The sequence below is a fragment of the Bos taurus genome, chromosome 19, assembly GCF_002263795.3.
Source record: "Bos taurus isolate L1 Dominette 01449 registration number 42190680 breed Hereford chromosome 19, ARS-UCD2.0, whole genome shotgun sequence".
Lineage (NCBI taxonomy): Eukaryota > Metazoa > Chordata > Mammalia > Artiodactyla > Bovidae > Bos > Bos taurus.
Window position 1 is genome coordinate 41,532,247 of NC_037346.1, and position 6,000 is coordinate 41,538,246.

Genomic DNA, 6,000 nt, shown 5'->3' on the forward strand with positions numbered 1-6,000 from the left:
ATGTCCAACTCTTTGTGACCCCATGGACTGTAGCCCACCAGGCTCCTCTGCCCATGGGACTTTCCTGACAAGAATACTGCAGTGGGTTGCCATGCCCTCCTCCAGGAAATCTTCCTAACAGGGGGATCAAACTGCATCTCCTGCGTCTCTTGCATTGCAAGCAATTCTTTACTGACTGAGCCACGGGAGATGCCCCTTAACTCAAGATAACCATATACAATAAGTAGTATTATCTTTATTTTGTACATGAGGAAACTGAGGCTTGTGAAAGTCAAAAACTTTCACTGGAAGATGCAGGGCTTGAATTTGAACCCAGATCTGTCTGCTTCTGAAGTCCATCCCCTCTTCTATGTCAGGCTTTCTTATAGATACCACAGAAAATTGCCTCTTTGTCTTAAGGTAAGTCTCAAGTAAGAATATCTTAAAGTAACTGTAAGCTGCACAACCACAGAGATTATAGCTTTATGCACCAGTTTACATCCAGTGGCTACTCTATGGTGAGCGTGTACAATATTCCTTAAAGAATTAAATGAGATCATAAATGAATGTGAGATCACTCCCTGCAGTGCGATACAATCAAAGCATTCAACTAGAAGAGAATGAGGTCTCTGTCACCTTTCTTCACTCATCTTTTCTTTAACTGAAGTATAGTTGACTTATAATATCGTATTAGTTTCTAGTGTACAATGTGATTCAATATTTTATACATTATACATTATACAAAATTATTATAAAACATTGACTATGTCCCTTGTTTAGTTCAGTTGCTCAGTCGTGTCCAACTCTTTGCGACCCCACATATACCAGGCATGTGTGTTATATACCTGTGACTTATTTATTTTATAACTGCTAGTTTGCACCTCTTAATCTCCTTCATCTATTTTGCTCCTCTCCCAACCCTCTCTGCTGTTGTAAGCACTAGTTTGTTCTTTGTATCTGTGAATCTGTTTCTGTTTATTCATTTCCTTTTTTTTTTTTTTTAAGATTCCACATATAAGTGAAATATGCACACTATTTGCCTTTGTCTGACTTAGTTCATTGAGCTTACCCTCCAGGTCCATTCGTGTTGCTGCAATAGGCAAAAGTTCATTCTCCTTTAAGTAAGACTGATATTCTATCGTGTTTGTGTATAGATAGATATACTACATTTTCTTTATGTATTAATTCATCTGTTGATGGACACAGGTTACTTCCATATCTTGGCTATTGTAATTAATGCTGCAATGAATTTTGGGGGTGCATATATCTTTTGAATTCATGTTTTTATTTTCTTTGGATAAATGCCCAGGAGTGGAATGGCTGGATTATAAAGCAGTTCTATGTTTTATTTTTTGAGGAACCTCCGTTCTATTTTCCATAGAGGCTGCATAAATTTGTTTCCACCAAGAGTATACTAGGGTTCCATTTCCTCCACATCTCACCAACACTTGCTGTTTGTTATCTTTTTGATGATAGCCATTCTGACAGTTGTGAGGTGATATCACATTGTGGTTTTTGACTTGCTTTTCCCTGATGATTAGTGGTGTAGAGTGTCTTTCCACCTGCTTCTTGCATGTGGCCACCTGCATGTCTTTTTTGGGAAAATGCCTATTTAGGTCCTCTACCTGTTTTGAAATCTGGCCTTTTTTTTTTTTTGAGTTGTATACATTCCTTGTATGTTTTGGATATTAACTTCTTTTTGGGCATTCTGTTTGCAAATATCTTCTCCCATTCAGTGGGTTGTCTGCCTTTTGTCTCATTGGTTTCCTTCACTGTGCAAAAACTTCCTAGCCACAGCAATCAGACAAATAAAAGACTTGTAAAAGGCCAAATTGGAAGGGAAGAAGTAAAATTCTCACTATTTGCAGGTGCTATGACACTACATATAGAAAAGCTTAAAGACTCCACCAAACAGCTCTTAGAACTAATGAATGAATTCAGGTGCAGAATACAGAATTATATACATAAATCTGTTTTTTTTCTATATACTAATAATGAACTATTACAAATAGAAATCAAGAAAACAATTCCATTTACAGTCAAATGAAAAAGAATAAAATACCAGGGAATAAATTTAACCAAGAAGGGGAAAGACCGGTAGTCTGAAAATAAGACATTGGTGAAAAATTGAAAACACAAAAAATGAAAACATATCCTGTGGGAATTAATATTGTTAAAATGTCCATACTACCCTAAGATATCTACAGATTCAATGCAATCTCTATCAAAATACTCATGGCATTTTTCACAGAACTAGAACAAATAACCTAAAATTTGCATGGAGCCACCAAAGACCCCAAAGAGTTAGAGCAATCTTGAGAAAGAAGAACAAAGCTGGAGGTATCACACTCCCTGACTTCAAAGTATACTACAATGCTATAGTAATCAAAACAGTATGGTAGTGGCACAAGACTGGAGACATAGATGAGTAGAACAGAATAGAGAGCCCGGAAATAAAACCAAACACATAAAGTCAATTAATCTACAGCAAAGTTAGCAAGAGTATCCAATGGAGGAAAAGACTGTCTCTTCAATAAGTGGTATTGGAAAAGTTGGATGAATAAATGTAAAAGTGAAAAGACTGGCTTAAAATTCAACATTCAAAAATCTAAGATCATGGCATCTGGTCCCATCTCATCATGGCAAATAGATGAGGAAACAATGGAAACAGTGACAGGCTTTGTTTTCTTGGGCTCCAGAATCACTGCAGATGGGTTAGGGTTAGGTTAGGGTTTAATTTCAAATATTATAAAATTTGTCTTATATATTACCTTAATAATTATAAAGACAGCCATGAACTTAAAAGACGCTTGCTCCTTGGAAGAAAAGCTTTGGAAAACCTAGACAGTATATTAAAAAGCAGAAACATTACCTTGCCAACAATGGTCTATACAGTCAAAACTATGGTTTTTCCAGTAATCATGCATGGATATGAGAGTTGGACCATAAGGAAGGCTGAAGAGTTGATGCTTTTGAACTGTGACATTGGGGAAGACTCTTGAGAGTCCCTTGGACTGCAAAGAGATCAATCCTAAAGGAAATCAATCCTGAATATGCTTTGGAAGGACGGATGCTGAAGCTGAAGCTCCAGTACTTTGGCCACCTGGTGTGAAAAGCCAACTCATTAGAAAAGACTCTGATGCTGGGAAAGATTGAAGGCTGGAGAAGAAGGAGACAACAGAGGATGAGATGGTTGGATGGCATCACTGACTCAATGGACATGAGCTTGAGCAAGCTCCGACAGATGATAAGGACAGGGAAGCCTGGTGTGCTGCAGTCCATGGGATCACAGAGAGTTGGACACAACTGAGCAACTGAACAACAACAAGAAAATGTAAATGAAACAAACTAGAACATTTTCCCACATAATACATGAAAATAAATTCAAAATAGACTAAAGACCTAAATGTAGGACCTGAAATCATAAAATTGCTAAGAAAAAAAATAAGCAACAAACTTTTTGATATCAGTCTTAGGAATACTTTTTTGAATCTGTCTCTCAGGCAAGGGCAACAGGAGTGGAAATAAACAAATGGGATCTCACTCGCCTTTCATCATTTTCAATCAATGCTTCACTCAATCCTGGATCCAGAAACAGTACTGAACTCTCTGTAATAATAGAAATGCCCATCTCCTTTGTCCAATATGGAACACCACTGGACACTTACAGCCACTGAGCACTTGAACTGTGGCTTTTGTGATGGAGAAACTGAATTTTTAATATTATCTATTGCTAATACATTTATATTGAAATAATTGCATGTGCCAGTGGCTTCTATATTACACAGTAAAGCCCCAAAGGGTCTGTTTCAGATGGTATGTCAGGTTAGGTTACTTGGATTAACCTGCATCATGAAAACAACTAAACATGCCATATTTTTTTAGGTTTGAGTCTTCTTAAAAGCATCAAGTTCTGACAAGATAGTACAAAGTGCCAAGTGATTATCAAAGAACAAGTAAAGCAGGTACTCAGAGAGGTGAATTGAGCACTAAAAATGCTTCTCTCTCAAAAACTTTGCTAAAGTTGGAAAACTTGAACTGCAATTTTCATGACCTCTCAGACAGAAACAGAAGATCCAGAATCTACCCAAGGTGGAGATGCCTCTAGGAGAACCTCTCCTCCATAAAGCTGGGACCCTCAAAGGGCCACACCCTTGGTGCAATGGTGACCCAGACACAGGCTCAACCCAGACACAGGCTCCACCCACACACTCCTACCACCAAGGCACTTAAGGAAATTTGTCTTATATATTACCTGGATGATTATAAAAACTTCAGGCCATGAACTGAAAGAAGGCTTTGGCTGATAGTGTCCCAGTGCACTGGCAGAAACAAAAGCAAATCTTTTCTGGAGGAACATACCATCCTCCTACCTCAATAAAGTCCCACAAATGATGTTCCAGAGAAAATTAATGTGGCAATCATTATTTCTATCACCAAGTATTTTCCTCTCTCTCTGCCTTTCAGGATCATTGCAGTAATGCACTTCTCTGTCTCCTTGGAAGTTAGGCATGACTAAGGGACTTGCTCTGTCTAATAATGTGTAAATGTGTTTATGAAGCAGGTATGCAATTTGCCACTTTTTCTTCAGCCTCTCAGGCTGATCTGTGGAAGCATATCTAGAATTGGAGCTACTGTCAGTCTGAGTTCTTGAGTAAGTAGAGCCTCCTAATCGCTTGTGTTGGACATGGAGCATGAGCACGAAATAAGCTCTCATTGTGATAAGATTTGGGAAATTTGAGAGTTGTTTATTACTGCAATAACTGCAATGTAGCCTACTCTCACAGATACAAGACTGTGACCAGCTCACAGTCAAACATATGACTAAGCACACCATGAGTGAGAACCAGTAGCAGCGATAGATCATAAATAGACTACGGTTCAGACACTGAGATGATCAAACACAAATTATAATCAAGTACAGTGCTATCTTTAAAGAAAGAAAAGACAAGCTAGAAAATACCTACAGGCACAGGTATGGTCTTTGGAGGAGAAGGCAATGGCACCCCACTCCAGTACTCTTGTCTGGAAAATCCCATGGACATAGGAGCCTGGTAGGCTGCAGTCCATGGAGTCACTAGGAGTCAGACACGACTGAACGACATCACTTTCACTTTTCATGCATTGGAGAAGGAAATGGCAACCCACTCCAGTGTTCTTGCCTGGAGAATCCCAGGGATGGTGGAGCCTGGTGGGCTGCCGTCTATGGGGTCGCACAGAGTCGGACATGACTGAAGTGACTTAGCAGCAGCAGCAGCATGGTCTTTGGAAATACAACTGACAAAAGAAAGCCAGCCCCTAGAATTTCTTGGGAAGTCATGATGTAACTGATGCTTTCTTTTGGTTCCCTCTTAAAGTGAAGACAGACCAGAAGCTCTAGAGAAAGTCTTTGTTCCAATCTCTACTGCTGCAAAATACACAATTCAAAAAGAGTGATATAAATCAACAAACATTTTATCATGCTCATGGATTCTATGGGCCAGGAACTCTGAAAAGCCACAGTAGGATGGCTTGTCTCTGCTCCATGATGTCTGGAGCCTTACTTGGAAAGATTTTAAGCTGGGGATTACTTGAATGCTGCTTGGGTCTCCTCATAGCAGTCCAGGAGAACCAGGTGGAAGCTGAATTGCCCTTTTGGGAGGGAGGTGGGAGGGGGTTCAGAAGAAAGAGGATACACATATGCCTGCTGCTGCTGCAAAGTCACTTTAGTGGTGTCCGACTCTGTGCAACCCCATAGACGGCAGCCCACCAGGCTCTGCCGTCCCTGGGATTCTCTAGGCAAGAACACTGGAGTGGGTTGCCATTTCCTTCTCCAATGCATGAAAGTGAAGAGTGAAAGTGAAGTCGCTCAGTCGTGTCCGACTCTTATCGACCCCATGGACTGCAGCCTACCAGGCTCCTGTGTCCATGGGATTTTCCAGGCAAGAGTACTGGAGTGGGGTGCCATTGCCTTCTCCGACATGTATGCTTATGGCTGATTAATGTTGATGTATGGCAGAGGCTGTCACAATATTATAGAGT